We start from the raw sequence: 19526 nt of genomic DNA, 5'->3' as shown, positions 1-19526 counted from the left end.
CAGAGTGAAGCCCAGACTGGAGTGTAGTGGTATGATCTCAGCTCACTGCAACCTCCACCTCCCAGGTTCAAGTGATTGTCGTGCTTCAGCCTCCTGAATAGCTGGGATTACAGGCATGTGCCACCATGTCCGGCTAATTTTTGCATTTTTAGTAGAGAAGGGGTTTCGCCATGTTGGCCAGGCTGGTCTTGAACTCCTGACCTCAAGTGGTCTGCCTGCCTCAGCCTCCCAAAGTGCTGAGATTACAGTTGTGAGCCACTGAGCCCAGCTAATATATATCTATTCTTTATATGCCAGTATATAATGCTCCTCTTGCCCCTTATGATATGTATATTTTGGTCTTAAATTCTGTGTTGTCAGTGATTCTGGTTGCTATCCCAGGTTTCTTTTGGTTCATATTTGCTTGGTATTTTCCCTGTCTCTGGATGATTTCTATGTAGACATTTCCTTGCGTATTCTTCAGCTTCACTAAAATGTTTCCAGATGTGAATTTTTAAAATTATGCTTTATTTATTATCAAAAATAATAATTGGCCAGGCGCGGTGGCTCACGTCTGTAATCCCAGCACTTTGGGAGGCTGAGGAGGGCAGATCACAAGGTCAGGAGATCGAGACCATCCTGGCTAATACAGTGAAACCCTGTCTCTACTAAAAATACAAAAAATTAGCTGGGTGTGGTGGTGGGTGCTTGTAGTCCCAGCTGCTTGGGAGGCTGAGGCAGGAGAATGGTGTGAACCCGGGAGGCGGAGCTTGCAGTGAGCTGAGATAGTGCCACCACAGTCCGGCCTGGGTGAAAGAGCAAGACTCTGTCTCAAAAAAAAAAAATTAATTTTTAAAATTATTTTTAGTCAGTTTTGGAAAATATGTAGCTGTTACCACTTTAAATATTTCCTGCTGTGGCAGACACACTCTAAGGTGCCCCTTCTCTCCATCGATCTCTACCTCCTGGTGTTCATGCCTTTGTGTAATCACCTCCCCTTGTGGGTGGGCAGGACCTGTGACTTGCTTCTAAGGAATACGATGTGGTGATGGTGATGGGCTGTCACTTTTGTGAGTGTTACATTATATAAGAGTCTGTCTTTTTTTACTCACTCTAGAGGCTCTCCTTGCTTGCTAGGTGAAGTAAACAGCCAAGTTGGGAAAGCCCATGTGGCAAGGAACTGTGGGTGGCTTTGAGAAACTGTGGATGGTGTCCAAGAGCTGCCAGCAAGAAGCTGGGGCCTTCTTGCCCACAACTGCAAGGGAATAATTTCTGACCACAATCTGAGCAAACTTTGAAGCAGACTCTTCCCCCATTGAGCCTCCAGATGAGAATGCAGCCCAGCCAACACCTCGATTGCCGTCTTCAAAACCTTAAGCAGAGGATCCAGTTAAGCCATGTGCAAGCTCCTGGCCAACAGAAACTGTAAAATAATAAATGTGTGTTATTCAAAGCCACCAATTTAAAAAATGAAAACAGTCAACCCTCTGTATCTGCAGGTTCTACGTCATTGGATTCAACCAACTGCAAATTAAAAGTATTTGGAAAAAAATACAAATAAAAAACCAATACAGTATGACAACTATTTATGTTGTATTAGGTATTATAAGTAACCTAGAGAGGATTTCAAGTTTATGGGAACATGTGCACAGGTTATACGCAAATATTATGCCATTTTATATAAGGGACTTGTGTGTCTGTGAATTTTGCTATCTTTGGGGGATCCTGGAAGCAATCCCCCAAGGTTATCAAGAATAACTATACATCTCCTTTTACCCTTTTTATTCTTACCTTCTGGGACTCTGATTAGATAGATATTTTAGACCTTCTCATTCTGTCTTCCATATCTCTTAACTTTCATGTCTTCCATCTCCTTGTCTCTCTGGGTAACTCCTTTATGTATAACTTCCAGTTAACTAATTCTTTCTTTGTTTGAGACAGGGTCTTGCTCTGTCACCCAGGCTAGAGTGTAGTGTCACAGTCTCACTGGCTCACTTAAACCTCTGCCTCTGAGGCTCAGGTGATCCTCCTGCCTCAGCCTCCCGAGTGGCTGGGACCACAGGCATGTGCCACCATACCTGGGTAATTTTTTGTATTTTTGTAGAGATGGGGGTCATACTATGTTGTCCAGGCTGGTCTCGAACTCCTGGGCTCAAGTGATCCTCCAGCCTTGGCCTCCCAAAGTGCTGGGATTACAGGCATGAACCACTGTGTCCAGCCACTGCTGGTCATTTTTGACAGTATCTTGTTGTTTACTTAGCTTTGTGATTCCTCAACATTTTGTACATAGTTATCTTAAGTCTGTAACTGACAGTTCAAATATCTAAAGTCCCCAGAGGTCAAAATCTATGGTTAATTGTCTCCAGACTTTCATTCATAGCAGTTGGTTTCCTTGTGTTTTGATCACCTTTGATTGTGAGCTCATTTTAGCTGACCTGTCTGTGGAAAATGTGGAGACCTAAATTAAGAAATGCTTTCTCAGAGCAGAGATGATTTGCACTTGAACCCATAGGAGCTATTGATCTGGATTTATTCCAACCCCCATTCCAGGCTCTTATGCTTAATCTGGGAAACTCAGATACATTCTCTCTCACCTTGCCACAGGTCCAAGGCCTAGCTTTCAAGTAAATGCCACCCTTGATGGAGAGGAATACTTTGGTGTTGTCTCAAAACATTTTACTTCTTTTAAATTTTTTTGGGGGAGGCTTGGTGTTATGGTCTATAAGTTTAGGAAATAAAAAAAGCCATATTTTACACAGAATTCAGTTGGTTTGAAGAATATATTCTCCGTATTTCCTGATAATCTAGTCCACCACTGCTAAAATCTTTTGGTTTCTTTTGAAGTATGCCTATTGTAGACAATTTATTGCTGGATTTTTTTTACCTGCTCTGAGAGTCTCTAACTTTTAGTTGATGAATTTATTGCATTTACAATGGTCGTAATTGCTGTTATAAAAGTACAAATTTCTACTCCCATCTTGTATTTTTCATTTATTGCCTTTTCTTTTTATCACCTCCTTTTCACTGGATAGATCACATTTTCTTCTGTTGTCTTAAAAGCTACACGTTCTATTTTATGGTTAAAAGCTACCCGTTCTATTCTATGGTTATGGTTAAAAGCTATACATATCTATCTTATGGTTAAGAGCTTTGTTTATTTGCTTCTACTGAAATCTTAAATTTATCACTCTCTTATCTTCCCCTTAAAAGACAAGTAAAATCTATACTGCTATTTACCCCATCTATTTTTATTTTTATTTTAACTATTTTAATATGTAATATTTCCACTTGGTTCTTCTTATGACTTCATTCCTCATATACTCGTTAATTAATATAACATCACTGCAGAACTTGGCATCTTAAAACAACAAACATTGATTTATGTATTTATTTTGTATTTATTATTGTATTTATTATTGTATTGTATTGTATTTATTGTTGTATTGTATTTATTATTGTATGGTATTTATTATTGTATTGTTGTATTTTATTTATTGTTGTATTGTATTGTGTTGTATTGTTGTATTGTATTTATTATTGTATTTATTTTGTATTTATTATTATGTATTTATTATGTATTTATTTTATTTTTTTTTCTGAGACAGGGTCTCTCTCTGTTGCCCAGACTGGAGTGCAGTGGTGTGATTTTGGCTCTCTGCAACCTCTGCCTCAGCCTCCCTAATAGCTGGGATTACAGGCACTCGCTACCACGCTTGGCTAATTTTTTTTATTTTTGGTAGAGATGGGGTTTCACCATGTTGCCCAGGCTGGTTTCAAACTCCTCAGGTGATCTGCCCGCCTCAGCCTCCCAAAGTGCTAGGACTATAGGCGTGAGCCACCCCACCCAGCCATTAAAACAACAAACATTTATTATTTCAGTTTCCATGGGTCAGAAATTTAGGAGTGGCTTAGTTAGGTGGCTCTGGCTCATAATCTCTCATGAGTTTGCGGCCAAGGCTGCTGTTAAGTGAAGGCTTGCCTGGGGCTGGAGGACTGGTTTCCAAGGTTGCTCACTCACAAGGCTGTAGGCAGGAGGCCTCAGGTCCTTGCTGACTCTTTGTAGGAGTGCTCAGTTCCACAACACATGGGCCTCTCAGTAGCGTTTCTTGAGAACCTCCCTATATAGCAGCTGGCTTTTTCCAGAACCACTGACCCAACACGGTGAAAGCAGGGAAGAAGCCATGGTGTATTTTATGACTGTCATTTCTGCCATAGTCCATTTGTTAGAAGTGAATCATTAAGTCTAGCTCATACTCAAGGAGGAGGGAATTAATCACTACTTGAAGAGAAGATTATGAAATAATTTAGGTACATAGTTTAAAACAACTCCATCTGTTAATATTACTAATACTCTTAACTCTTTGAAGATTCCTATTTTAAATCCTTATGAATTTTGCTTCCCGTACTATATTTTTCCCATTTTCTCCAGGTCTGTGTATATACTAGGGTATGTACTCCTCAGCTATCTGTAGGTTTCCTTGGAAATATCCAATACTCTATCTCTTGGGGACATTCATGTCCTCTCAGGTGCCCCGATGAGTTCATGGAGAATGGCATGGGCCGGGCACAGTGGCTCATGCCTGTAATCCCAGCACTTTGGGAGGCTGAGGTGGGCGGATCACCTGAGGTCAGGAGTTCCAGACCAGCCTGGCCAACATGGCGAAACCCCGTCTCTACTAAAAATACAAAAATTAGCTGGGCATGGTGGCAGGCGCCTGTAATCCCAGCTACTCGGGAGGCTGAGGCAGGAGAATCACTTGAACCCGGGAGGCGGAGATTACAGTGAGCCTAGATTGCACCATTGCACTCCAGCCTGGGCAACAAAAGCGAAACTCCGTTTCAAAAAAAAAAGAAAGAGAATGGCATGGATGGAGCCAGACATACAGCCCCTGGCACCATGCAATCACAACTGATTCCCCATCCTCCCCTTCCTGTTTGTCACTGGGCCACCAAGCAATGCCTCTGGTCAGGCATTCATGCTTGAACTCTTAGGATGAAGCTGTGCTGTGAGGAGGACGCTTTCCCATGGGACTTCACCAGCCCTGGGGATGAGACAGAGAAGGGGGGAAAAGTGAATGTCCGAGGGAATCTGGTCATCCCATACCTGTTTTCACCAGCTTCTCACTCCAGCTGTGCTACTGGGGTGCCCTGATATTACCCCACCATCACTGGAACCTGAGCTATTGCTCCTGACTTCTGTCACAAAGAGGCAGTGGGGCAGCAATGACTGTCCCAATCAATGTGGGGAAGAAGTAAGAGAAGGCCCTGAGAGAGCTCTTCCAACCCTTCCTCCCACTGGTGGATCAGGTGCATGCCCACTGCCATGGACACACTAGTTCACAGCAGCTCTTGCTCTTCCTGGGAGCTCTGACAGTTTCTAGGTTTGTTGCTCAGGTCCAGGCTTCTCTGCTTCTGTAGTTTCTCTGGGGTTGACTTTGTGAACAGGAACCTGTAGCCAACCCTGGATTGCTATCTTCTGAGGATCAGAAGTGCTCCCACTCCTGTTTCTTTTCTCTGAGTCTCTATAAAATAATGACAGGGTGTGGATTAGATCAGGCCCACACACTCAAATGCCTGCTGGAGCTGGCTAGATTAAAATAATAAATGGGCTGGGTGCAGTGGCTCATGCCTGCAATCACCGCACTTTGGGAGGCCGAGGAGGGCGGATCACTTGAGGTCAGGAGTTTGAGACGAGCCTGGCCAACATGGTGAAACCCTGTCTCTACCAAAAATAACAAAATTAGCTGGGCATGGGGACGGGCGCCTATAATCCCAGCTACTCGGGAGGCTGAGGAAGGGTAATTGTTTGAACCCGAGATGTGAAGGTTGCAGTGAGCCAAGATCGTGCCACTGCGCTCCAGCCTGGGTGACAGAGTGAGACTCCATCTCAAAATAAAATAAAATTAAAATAAAGTAATGAATGAAGCTGTTCAAGGGAGAGGCACTAGGGAATGGCAGGGCCAGGGTGGACGGGATTGTGTATGCTGCATGTGCGTGCTTCATCTATTGAGGGCAGTGATACCCACTGCTGGGCAGCAAGGAAGGTCAGTGCCTTCATGAAGCCAGAAAGGCTGATTTGCTGGAAAATTTTATTCATTTAAATATCTAAGGGTTGAATTCAGCTGGAGTCACCAGTTTGCCATCCCTGGTTTTTTAATCCCTAAAGGTTTTTTTTTCAGATTTAACAAGCCAGAAGTCTTGGAGTCTGGAGTAGTCCCTTGAGTAACCTGCCAGGCTAAGAACTTTCTCAAATATGGTAACAACGCCCATTTGGCACAGCCCGTCCTTAGTAAACCCATACTAGAGCCTTGTCTAGTTCACCAGCCTGCAATTCTTGGAATCTGCTTGTTCCTCTTTTAGAAAATTAGAACAACATTTGCCCATTTCCAGTCAGGTAGGGCCTCGCCCATTCTCCAAAATTCTTCCAAGATTATAAACACTACTGGAGCCTTGGAATTTATCACAGCAGCCCTTGTTGACTTTAGCTTTTTTATTTTTTTCTTTTTAAACCAGCCTCACCTCTTTCTATGCTTTATTTTCCCCCTATACTCTCTTTCTATGGGACTCTATCATTTAAAAAATATTTGTTTTGGCCCAGTATGGTGGTTCATACCTGTAGTTCCAGCACACTGGGAGGCTAAGGCAGGAGGATCACTTGAGCCCAGGAGTTCGAGACCAGCCTGAGCAACATGGCAAAATCCAGTCTTTATGAAAAATGCAAAAATTAACCAGGTGTGGTGGCAGCTACTCAGGAAGCTGAGGTGGCAGCTACTAGTCCCATCCACTCAGGAAGATGAGGTGGAAGGACTGCTTGAGCCCAAGAAGCAAAGGCTGTGGTAAGCCTTGGTTGTACCACTGCACTCCAGCTTGGGTGACAGAGCAAGACCCTGTCTCAAAAAAATAAAAAATGAAAAATAATTTGTCTTCACTCTGACAGACCAGGTTTTTTGTTTGCTTGTTTGTTTTTTGAGACGGAGTTTCATTCTCATTGCCCAGGCTGGAGTGCAATGGCACAATCTCGGCTCACCACAACATCCGACTCGTGGGTTCAAGTGATTACCCTGCCTCAGCCTCCCGAGTAGCTGGGATTACAGGCATGCACCACCACACTCAGCTAATTTTGTATTTTTAGTAGAGATGGGGTTTCTCCATGTTGGTTAGTCTGGTCTCAAACTCCCGACCTCAGGAGATCTGCCCACCTCAGCCTCCCAAAGTGCTGGGATTACAGGCGTGAGCCAAAGTGCCTGGCCTCAGACCAGGTTTTAACTCTTTCTTCTCACATATCTCTTTCCCCACTTACATCCAGTCAAATGCAGAATCCCATCATAGTTGTGCCATCTTAGGCAAATCACCTAAATTCTCTGTAGCTCAGTGTTTTCTTCTGTAAAATGGAGGAGTTGAACTGGTTGGTCACCGAGGTCCCTTGGAAGACTATTTTTGGGTTAGGGATCCCTTTGACAATTGGTTAAAAACGGTGGCCCTGGGGCCAGGTGCAGTGGCTCACGCCTGTAATCCCAGCACTTTGGGAGGCCGAGGTGGGCAGATCACTTGAGGTCAGGAGTTCCAGACCAGTCTGGTCAACATGGTGAAACCCCGTCTCTACTAAGAATACAAAAATTAGCCGGGCACGGTGGTGGGTGCCTGTAATCCCAGCTACCCGGGAAGCTAAGGCAGGAGAATCACTTGAACCCGGGAAGCGGAGGTTGCATTGAGCCAAGATCGCACCATTGCACTCCAGCCTGGGTAACAAGAGTGAGACTCCGTATCAAAACAAACAAACAAACAAACAAAAACAAACCCCAAACCAAACAAAACAAAAACGGTGGCCCTTCATTTCAGAAAAGCAATCCCACGGCATGTACTGGCTGACTTTGTCTGCTACAACCATCATCCCCCTCTTTCAGGGGACATTTCTCCCCAACGCCTGCTGTTTGGCTATGGATGGGTGACCAATGAAAGTCCCCCATCTCACTCTGCCCAGAAGAGTGGGTACTTCAAGTCCTTTTCTGTTGGTTTATTTGGTTTGTTCTTCTTTTAAATGGAACTGGGAGGGAAGGTTTCTTTTCCTTTTTGGTAGAGGACCAAGGTTATGAGTCTTGAACTGCCTGGGGCCATATTTCCTGGTGTGCAGAGAAAGCCCTTCTGTGTGGAAGAGAAGAAAGGCTGCAGAGAGGGGGAAGCCCAGAGTTTGGGGAAAGTGGGTGAAGTAGGAAGGGGAAGGGTGGGGGTTATGGGAAAGGGGAGAGAAATTCCTGCTGGCATTCAGTCCTGGATTCCACTGTCACTGAAGCTCAGCACATTCTTCCTATCCTTTGGCTCAGTCAATCAATAAATTCCTTTTTGTTATTGTTAAGTGAATTTTAGTTGATGAACTGACATTAGCAGCAGAATGAGTCCTGATTAGCAGAGGCACTACCTTCCCATGCTTTGCATTGTTGACCCTGATATTTTCATACTGCCTCACACTTCTTGTCGTCATTCTCATTGTCCTCAGATTCTAAGCTCTTTTAAGGCATCTGTAAAATATCTTACACAACTCTTACACCAGTGCTCAATTGGGTCTGAGGGAATTAAACAGAACTTTATTTTCTCACATGTCCCCATGTTATTACCCTCTCTCCCACTGGACTATACATTTTTGGATGACAAGGACACTATTTTCTAATGTTTATAAGTTCCTTTAAAATAGGCCAGGCATGGAGGCTCACACCTGTAATCCCAGCACTTTGGGAGACTGAGGTGGGCAGATCACTTGAGGTCAGGAGTTCAAGACCAGCCTGGCCAACATGGCGAAACCCCATCTCTACCAAAAATACAAAAATTAGCTAGTGTGGTGGTGACTGCCTGTAATCCCAGCTACTTGGGAGGCTGAGGTACAAGAATTGTTTGAGCCCAGGAGGCTGAGGTTGCAGTGAGCTGAGATCATGTCACTGCACTCCAGCCTGGGTGACAGAGGGAAACTCTGTCTCAATAAATAAATAATAAATGTTCCTGAAAACTGCTCTACACATAGTAGGAACTCAAAACTGCTGGAGATTGTGATGATGGTGGTGACTGTGTCATGAAAGGAGCCCATCTCATTGAGTGCCAGTGTCACTGAGAGGCTGTGAATCAAACGATTGACAAGGTCGCAGGGCCACAGTGGATATCCTTCTGCTAGGAGTTCTGAGGTCTAGCCTAGAAGCTAAGAGTACATGTGACCCCTCACAGGCCCCCTGGGAATTTCAGTTGGGCCCGGCTGACTGGCTGTGCAGCAGCTCTGGAATTTCTCCTGATGAATGGAGCACTGGGCAGTGAGACCAGGTACTGACAGGAGTGGCTAAAGCCACGATCTATTTTTAACATTAGGGCCAGAGTGCCCTGGCACGGCTAACAGATCTCGGACTAAGGCCCTGAGAAGCTCCTGAAATTATAGTGAGGAAGCTCTGTGCATACGCAGCACACATATGCACACATCAAGGATGTTGTCAGCAGATAATACAAATAATATGCCTTATCTATTTATGCAACTGCAATTTTTCAGAAACATTTTCTCTAGCAATGGAAATTAAAAGCACATATTAATCATGAGTATTTCGGGAGTAGAGGGTGGATGCTTGAGGGTGTGATGCCGTCATTGAGGTGTTTTGGCTTTCAAAAGGATCCTTTATATCCGGAAAGCAGAGTCCAGTGGGCTCTGACAGGAGAAATGTCGTCAGCCAAACGCAGGACCCCTGGCAGAGCAGGGGTGGGTCAGTGTTTCCCAGCCTTGACTGCACATTGTAATCCCCAGGGGACGCCCAGATTGCATCAGGCCAGTTAAGTCAGAATCTCTCGAGGGGGGAGGCTCGGATAGAGTCGGGTACCCAGACATCGGTGTTTTGCAGGTCCCCGGGTGATTCCCACGCTCAGCCAAGGTTGAGAACCGCAATTTAGGTGGTTGGGGTTGGGGGCGAGAAAGCCGTGAGCCCAGTTAACCACGAGAGGGCGCGGTGGCGCAGGAAACTCAAGGTTGGGCGGAGGCCGCACATTTTTCTCTCCAGCATCAAACACCAGAGATGGGGATCTCTTTTACAGATAGAGACCGAGGCGCGTGGCCAACGGTGATAGCGCAGGAACAAAACTGCACCACCCTGTCTTGTGCTTTGGCCATTTCACGGCTTCCGCTTCCAGGAAAGGCCAGGGAAGTTCCGCCTCTGTGGCTAAGCTTCAGCCGTGCAAGGCGGGGCTCAGCTTCGGTACAGTTCCAAACTGGGTGTCGTCCTGGCTGGGTTCTCCAGCCTTCGAGACACACCTGTGTTCCTCCCTGCTCACTCTGGCACCTACGGAAGGGATTCCGTGAGGGGAGGCAAGGAGAGAGAAGGCAGTCATTTTTTATTTTTTAAATTGACAAATAAAAATTGTATGCATTTGTGGTATACAACATGATGTTTTGAAATATGTATAAATGGCAGAATGGCTTAGTCAAGATAGTTAACCTTAGTTAACTTAGTTAACCTTAGTCAAGATAGTACTACCTCACAGACTTACTTATTTGTTGTGGGAACGCTTAAAATCTACTCTCCTAGCAATTTTCAAGTATTGTGTACAATGCATTAATTATAGTCATCAGATTGTACAATAGATCCCTTGAACTAAGTCTTGCTGTCTAATTCTGTATCCTTCGACCAACACCTCCCTCCTGACACCAGCCCCTGGTGACCACCATTCCACTCTCTCCTCTCTCTGTGTTCCGCTGGTTTAAATTCCTCATGTGAGTGAGATCATGCGGTATTTCCGAAAGCCGCCATTTCTGCCTACACTGAGCCTGTCTTTTCTGCAGGCAGCCACAGGAAGCACTCCTTTTGGACAGGAGCGACCTCAGTGTTTCCAGGTGAGTGGGTGTCCAGGAAGTGCCCAAAGAGTTGCCTCCAGGAGAATGAATCACTTAGTGGGAAAATAACAAAAACACTTACTTGCCAAGACGGTGAAGACACTTTACGCAGGAACTGAAAGCGTGTCTTTTTCCACTGCTGCCCTGATGTTGTCACTGGCAGGGAGACTGACTGCAGAAGCCAAGAAAAGGATTCTTGCCCCTTAAAAAACCTTTTGGGCCACAGATGGTGGCACGGGATGCTTAAACACTCTATGGGGGGCCGAGATTGGCGGATCACTTGAGGTCAGGAGGCTCCCTGCACTTAGAAGCCTCAGTGGAAACTTCCCCCATTTAAAATCCTGAACCCGGTATCCCTTCTGAATCAGCAGAGCCCTTTGCCTTCTTAGTGAATGATCAGCTACGGAGCCTCAGCCGGGCCAAGAGGCATTTATTGAGTGTTCTGCATTTAGTAGATAAGGTCTGTGGAGTGAATGTCTGCTTCATTGAGAAAATAAAGGTTTTGGCCAGGGGCGGTGGCTCAAGCCTGTAATCCCAGCACTTTGGGAGGCTGAGGTGGGCAGATCACTTGAGGTCAGGAGTTCAAGACCAGCCTGGCTAACATGGTGAAACCCCATCTCTACTAAAACTACAAAAAAAAAAAATAATAATAATAAATTAGCTGGGCGTGGTGGTGTACGCCTGTAGTCACAGCTACTTGGGAGGCTGAGGTAGGAGAATCCCTTGAGCCTGTAACACGGAGGTTGCAGTGAGTCGAGATCACGCCACTGTACTCCAGCCTGGACAATAGAGCAAGACTCTGTCTCAAAAAGAAAAAAAAAAAGAAAGGTTTAGTAATTCCTTAATTTCTTTCTCTTCTTCCTCCAAGTTTTATATGCATTTGTATTTTCTTTCTCTCACCTCTTCCTTCCTTTTTTACATACCATAACATTCATCGTGTTAAAGTATACAATTCAATAGGTTTTAGTATAGTCACAGAGTTGTGCAACACTCACTACTATCTGATTCGAGAAACTTTCCATCACCTTAAAAAGAAATTCTATTCCCATGAGCAGTTGCTCCCCATTTCCCTTCCACCCAGCCCCTGGAAACCACAAATCTACTTTCTGACTGTAACTATTTCTTATTCTGGACATTTCACGTAAGTGAAATCAAAGGATATGTGGCATTTGTGACTGGCTTCTTTCACTTAGTGTAATGTTTTCAAGGCTGACCCATGTTGTAGCATTCATTAGCACTTTATTCCTTTTTATTGCTGAATAGTATTCCATTGTATGGATATACCACTTTGTTTATTACAGACATGTGATTTCCAAATGTCTTCTCCTATTAGGTGGGTTGTCTTTTTAGTTTTTTTGGTAGTATCCTTTGAAGTACAAAAGTTTTTAGTTTTGGTAAAGTTCAACTTGTCAAACTTGTCTGTTTTATCTTTTGTTACTTGTTGATGGACATTTGGGTTGTTTTCACCTTTTGGCTATTATGAATTATGCTGTAGTGAACACTTGTATACAAGCTTTTGTGCAGATACATGTTTTTATTTCTCCTGGGCATACGCATAGGAGTGGAGTTACTAGGTCACATGGTAATTTTATGCTTAATCTTTTGAGGAACTGTCACACTGTTTTACAACGTGGTTTTGCCATTTTATATTCCCACCAGCAATATATGAGAGTTCCAATTTCTCCACGTCCCCACTAACACTTTTCATTGTCTGTCTTTTTGGTTTTAGCCATACTAGTGGACATGAAGTGCTATCTCATTGTAATTTTGACATGCATTTCTCCAGTGATTGATAATGTTGAATATCTTTTTAGGTACTTATTGGCCACTTGTATACCTTTTTGTAGAAATATCTATTTAAATCCTTTGCCCTTTCTTAAATTCAGTTGTCTTTTTTTTCTTAAATTATAAGAGTCCTTTATATATTCTGATATCAGGCATTTATTAGACATGCGATTTGCAAGTATTTTCTCCCATTCTGTGGGTTGTCTTTTCACTTTTTTTGGTAGTGTCCTTTGAAGTACAAAAGTTTTTAGTTTTGATAAAGTCCAGCTTATGTTTTTTCTTTTGTTACTTGTGTTTTGTGTCATATTTAAGAAATCCTTGCCTAACACAAGTTCACAATAATTTACTTCTATGTTTTCTTCTATGAGTTTTATAATTTTAGATCTTACATGTAGGTTTTGATCCTTTTTGACTTAATTTTTGTATATGGTGTAATGTAGGGGATTAAACCTTTTTTTTTTGGATGTGGATATCCAGTTGTCTCAGCACCATTTGTTGAAAAGATATGTCTTTTCCTCATTGAATGGGCTTGGCACCTTGTCAAAAGTCAATTGCCCATAAATATGTGGGTTTAGTTCTAGACTCTCAGTTCTGTTCTCTTGGTTTATATGTCTATCCTTGTCCCAGTACCACTTAGTCTTGAATCAGAAACTGTGAATCCTCTAACTTTGTTCTTCTCAAGATTGTTTTGCCTATTCCGGGTCCCATGCATTTCCATATGCATTTTACGATCAGCTTATCAATTTCTGCAAAACAGGCAGCTGGAATTTTGACAGAGATCGTGTTGAGGCTGGGCATGGTGTCTCATGCCTGTAATCCCAGCACTTTAGTAGGCCAAGGCGGGCGATCACCTGAGGCCAGGAGTTCAAGACCAGCCTGGCCAACATGGCGAAACTCCATCTCTACTAAAAATACAAAAATTAGCCAGGCATGGTGGCATATGCCTGTAATCTCAGCTACTTGGGAGGCTGAGGCAGGAGAATTGCTTGAACCCAGGAGGTGGAGGTTACAGTGAACTGAGATTGTGCCACTGCACTCCAGCCTGGGTGACAGAGCGGGACTCTCTCTCAAAAAAAAAAAAAAAAAAAAAAGATTGTGTTGAACTTGTACATTAATTTGAATAGTATTGCCATCTTAACAAGTCTCCCAATCCAAAAACAGGTGACATCTTCCTTTTATTTATTTCAATGATTGTAGTTTTAAATGTATAAGTCATTCCTTCTTTTGTTAAATTTACTTATAAATATTTTATTGTCTTTCATGTAATTATAAATAAAATTGTTTTCTTAATTTCATTTTTGGATTGTTTCTAGTGTATAAAAATAAGTTGATTTTTATATATTGGTCTTGTATCCTTCAACCTTGTTGAGCTTGTTTATAGCTCTCATAGTTGTGTCTGTGCATGTGTGTATGTGATTTCTTAGGATTTTCTATGTACAAGATCAAGTCATCTGTGAACACAGAGTTATACTTCTTCCTTTTCAATCTGTATGCCTTTAAATTATTTTTCCTGCCCAGTTGCCTCGGCTGGAACCTCCAGTACAATGTTAAATAGATGTGAGTACGGACATCCTTGTCTTTTTCCTGATCTTACTGGGAAAGCATTCAGTCTTTCATCGTTAAGTCTAATGTTAGCTGTGGGGTTTCTGTAGATGTCCTTTATTAGGCTGAGGGAGTTCTCTTCTACTCCTGCCTGTTGAGTATCACGAAAGTTGTTAGAATTTGTCAAATGCTTTTTCTGCATCTATTGAGATGATCGTGTGGTTTTGTCCTTTATTCTATTAACATCGTGTATTACATTGATTGATTTTCAGTGTTAAACCAACTTGGCATATCCTGGAGTAAATCTTGCTTGGTCATGGTGTATAGCCCTTTTTATATGTTGCTAGAGTCCACAAATTCTTTCTTTCTCTCTTATGTACCACCTTGTCTCATAGGTTTATTTTTACCTAGCTTCATAATATATGTTTATTTACATCATAAAAATAATTCATGAATCGCATTCCTTTTTTTTTTTTTTTAAGACAGAGTCTCACTCTGTCGCCCAGGCCGGAGTACAATGGTGCAATCTTGGCTCACTGCAACCTCCACCTCCTGGGTTCAAGCGATTCTCGTGCCTCAGCCTCCTGAGTAGCTGGGATTACAGGCGTGTGCCACCACGCCCGGCTAATTTTTGAATTTTTAGTAGAGACAGCGTTGCACTGTATTGGCCATGCTGGTCCCAAACTCCTGACCTCAGGTGATCCTCCTGCCTTGGCCTCCGAAGGTGCTGGAATTACAGGTGTGAGCCACTGCGCTCAGCCCACGAACACCACTTCTTAACACTAATTCCCTCAGTTCAACAAAGGAGAACATGCAACATCAAAGTCTCCTGCTTCGTCTTCCCAGCCCCATTCCCACCACCCAGAGGTAGTGATTTTACCACTCTGTGTTGTGTCTTTTCTCTTACCAGTATTACACTAAATCAATGTTTCTGTCTTGTTTGAAATGCTTGTTCCCTGGTGCCATGAAGAAATATCACTTGAACATAAATTTAATTCCTCAGCAAGGCCATTTTTATACTTTCTGCAGAAAGGGCACACTCATCAGCAGTTTTGCCGTGAGAGCACACCGAACAAAGGAGACAGGGTCATTTATAACCTGACATGTTTACCCTACCGCTGTGTCCGGTTTCCACTGGCTGGAGCAGGACCTCACATTCTGTATTTGTCCCGATTGGCTAGCAACTTAGAATTTTTTTTTTTTCTTGAGACGGAGTCTTGCTGTCACCCAGGCTGGAGTGCAGTGGCACGATCTCCGCTCACTGCAAGCTCTGCCTCCCAGGTTCACACCATTCTCCTGCCTCAGCCTTCTGAGTAGCTGGGACTACAGGTGCCCGCCTCCATTCCCGACTAATTTTTTTGTATTTTTAGTAGAGACACGGTTTCACTATGTTGGACAGGATGGTCTCGATCTCCTGACCTTATGATCCACCTGTCTCGGCCTCCCAAAGTGCTGGGATTACAGGCGTGAGCCACCTCACCCGTCTGCAACTTAGAACTTTTTGAAAGAGGCAAAGGCAGAGGAGAACAAAGGAAGGAGGAAGTAACTTGTGGAATGCTGAAAAAGGTAAAAACACCTTCAAATAAGGAAGAGGAACAGGCTATGCTTGGACCAGTATAAGCATGCCAGGGCATATATTTAGGCTAAATTGTGGGAGCTAAGAACATAAAGTACATTGATTTCTTTATTATGGCTAGCAGATATTTAAGAATGTTAGCACAGGTCTTTGAATAAAGTTTGCTTCTAAGAAAAGTTACTATTTATTCCTAATTAGACGGGGAGGAAAGTCTTTGAAGAGGAACCTCTACTTTACTTTTTACAGTCTCGTATTTATTGATTTATCAACATCTGACTGTATCCAGAGTAAATAATCTTCAAGCTAGCTCTCTCAGCTCCCTTCCCACCCCGAGTGTCTGTTATCTGTCTGTTTTCTTCTAGTGGTATGGTAGATTGTGTTCTCAATGTTGGACGCAACTAGACGTCCCATCCCACGTGCTCTTTTGCAGTATTAATTTGCTTTCCCTCCATTAAGAGGCGGAGTCTAGTTTCCCTTCCCTTGAATTTTGGCTGGCCCTGTGACCTATTTCTATCAATAAAATGCATGAAAAGTGAAAATGTGTACCTTCCAAGGCTGGGGTTCTTTTTGGTTTTGTTTTGGTTTTGAGATGGAGTCTCACTCTATTGCCCAGGTTGGAGTGCAATGGCACGATTTCGGCTCACTGCAACCTCTGCTTCCTGGGTTCAAGCAATTCTCCTGCCTCAGCCTCCTGAGTAGCTGGGATTACAGGCACGTGCCACCACATCAGGCTAGTTTTTGTATTTTTAGTAGAGACACGGTTTTGCCATGTTGGCCAGGTTGGTCTCAAACTCCTGACCTTAGGTGATCCGCCCGCCTAGGCCTCCCAAAGTGCTGGGATTCCAGGTGTGAGCCACCGCGCCTGGCCCCAAGGCTGGGTTTTAAGAGATCTGCAACATCTATCTTCAGTTCTTGAGAGGTTCCCTCTTAGAACCCCTTCCCTGAGGAAGCCTGAGCAGCCCGTAGAGAGGCTCACAGGAGAACAGGGGTCCCTGGCCAGCAATCCCAGCTGAGCTTAAGCTGGCTGATAGCACCCACTGCCAGTCATGCAAGTGGGCCATTCTGGTGTCTCCAGCTATCCCAGTGCTTCAGCCACTACCATGAGAAACAGAACCCCCCCAACCAAGTGTGACTTGCATTCCTGGCCCACAGAACCTCAAGCAAATAAAATAGTTGTTGCTTTAAGCCACTAAATGTTGGAGTAGGTTGTTACGCGGCAATAGACTGAAACAAATGGTTACATTATAATTCTAAATTCTATACTTAAATTTCTGTTAATTCATTTCCTACTATGTAAAATTTGTTCATCCTGTTATCTCCCCACATTTCCCAACCTCTGTGACTATATCCTTACTTTTACTTTGTCAGTGTTTGTAATACTTACATTCCATCCTCTATAATAAATTATCCCATCCATATAAACATACTCTGCAATAAATTACTCTGTGCATTATCTAGATTTTCTCTGTCCACTATGGTAGCCACTAGCCACGTGTGGCCCTTGAAACATGGACAGTCTGAACTGATTTGTGTTGTAAGTGTAATATACAAGATTGCCAAGACTTAGTGCTAAAAACAATATAAAAGGTAAACTCTCTTATTAATAATTGTATGTTGGTTAAATGTTGAAATGGTAATATTTTGGATGTTTCATTAAATAAAATATACATTAGGCCAGGCGTGGTGGCTCACGCTTGTAATCCCAGCACTTTAGGAGGCCGAAATGGGCAGATCACTTGAGGCCAGGAGTTTGAGACCAGCCTGGGCAACGTGGTGAAACCCTGTCTCTAAAAAAATACAAAAATATTAGCTGGAGAAGGTGGTGTACACCTGTAGTCCCAGCTACCTGAGAGGTTGGGGTGAGAAGATCACCTGAGCTTTGGAGGTTGAAGCTGCAGTGAGCTGTATCGTGCCACTGCACTCCAGCCTGGGGGACAGAGACCTTGTCTCAAAAAACAAAAACAAACAAACAAAAAAAACTACTTATCTATCAATTACATTAAAATTAATTCTATCTGCTTCTTTTTTCCTTTTGTAATGTTATTAGGGGTGGCAAATATGTGGATTACCAGTGGCAAATCCATATCGGTCTGCAGCTACCTTAATTCTTGCTTCCTCAGAAAAAAGGATTTGACTGAGGGGCATAAGGCAGAAAAAGAGACCAAGGCAAGTTTCAGAGCAGGAGTGGAAGTTTACTAAAAAGCTTTAGAGCAGCAAAGGAAGGAAAGTGCTCTTGGAAGACACCCAAATGGGCACCGTGACAGTCAAGTGTGACGTTGCATCTTTTGACTTAGGGTTGTATATGCTGGTCTACTTCCAGTGTCTTGTTCCCCTTTCCCTTCATCCTTCCCATACGGCAAGCTGCCCGCATGCGCGGTGCCCTCCCTGCGCTTGGGAGGTGAGCGTGCACAGTGCGTTTAAGAAGCTGTACGCATGCTCACCTGAGGCATTCTTTCCTTCTCTGGTGGAATGCCCGCAAAGTCATACTCCACCATTTTGTCTCTTAATGCACATGCCTAAGCTCACGTGCCCAATTCTGGATAAATTATTGGAAGCTGCTGATGACGAAGTTCAAGTGTTTTTATCTATTGAGAAGTTGCCTCTCCTTGGTGCCTGCGACCAATTATCCATTTAGTGTGACAACTGTGGGCCATCAGGAAATTGCCTCTCCCTAGCACCAGCTGCCAAATATCATTTTTAGAGAGGCAGTGTGACAACTGCCGAATCATCACCTGATGGTTGCCTGACATTCCTGGTGGGTGAGGGGAGCCCTCTCCTGCCCCCCTCATGCCTGACTCAACTTCCTACGGTAACAATGTGGCTACTAGAACGTTTAAAATGACTTAATGTGGGCTGGGCATGGTGGCTCACATCTGTAATCCCAGCACTTTCGGAGGCCAAGGCAGGTGAATCACGAGGTCAGGAGTTCAAGATCAGCCTGGTCAAGATGGTGAAACCCCATCTCTACTAAAAATACAAAAATTAGCCGGGTGTGGTGGCGGGTGCCTGTAATCCCAGCTACTTGGGAGGCTGAGGCAGGAGAATCACTTGAACCTGGGAGGCAGAGCTTGCAGTGAGCCAAGGTCATGCCACTGCACTCCAGCCTGGATGACAGAGCAAGACTCTATCTAAAATAAATAATAAAATAAAATAAAATAACCTATGTGGTTCACGTTTCCATTGAGACGTGGGCTTTAAGAATTGAAAACCAATGGCAGGCTGTGTGTGGTGGCTCACGCCTGTAATCCCAACACTTTGGGAGGCCAAGACAGGCAGATCACCTGAAGTCAGGAGTTCCAGAGCAGCCTGACCAAAATAGTGAAACCCCATCTCTACTAAGAACACAAAAATTAGCTGGGCATGGCACGCGCCTGTAATCCCAGCTACTCAGGAGGCTAAGGCAGGAGAATTTCTTTAACCCCGTAGGCAGAGGTTGCGGTGAGCCAAGATAGCACCACTACCACTGTACTCCAGCCTGGGTGACAGAACGAGACTCCATCTCAGACAAAAAAAAGAAAAAGAAAACCAATTGTAGTGGGCTGAATGGTGGCCCCCCAAATGATATGTCCATGACCTAATCTCTGGAAACTGTAAATATGACCTTAGTTGGAAAAAGGATCTTTGCAGATATAATTGATTTAAAATCTCAAGATGAGGAGATTATCCTAGATTAGCCAAGTGAGGCTTGAATACAGACAGTGACAACTGTCATTATAAGAGACCCACAGAGAACATACAGAGAAGAGGAAAAAGCAGTGTGACCACAGAGGCAGAGATTACAGTGATGTGGCC

General features: G+C 43.7%; 1 long non-coding RNA gene across 1 annotated transcript; it reads right to left on the bottom strand.

Moving 5' to 3' along the window:
- Positions 1-8540: 8540 nt before the first annotated feature.
- On the bottom strand, positions 8541-11225 carry LOC134738244 (uncharacterized). The gene is made up of 2 exons (XR_010123846.1): positions 10914-11225; positions 8541-10280 (listed from the first exon to the last, which is right to left on the bottom strand). It is a non-coding gene; the product is annotated as an uncharacterized LOC134738244 (long non-coding RNA).
- Between the last annotated feature and the right edge of the window lie 8301 nt (positions 11226-19526).

Source organism: Pongo pygmaeus, chromosome 16 (genome assembly GCF_028885625.2).
Source record: "Pongo pygmaeus isolate AG05252 chromosome 16, NHGRI_mPonPyg2-v2.0_pri, whole genome shotgun sequence".
NCBI classification, from domain to species: Eukaryota; Metazoa; Chordata; class Mammalia; order Primates; family Hominidae; genus Pongo; species Pongo pygmaeus.
The sequence above is the reverse complement of the archived record's forward strand: the minus strand, read 5'-3'. Positions and strand labels throughout refer to the sequence as shown.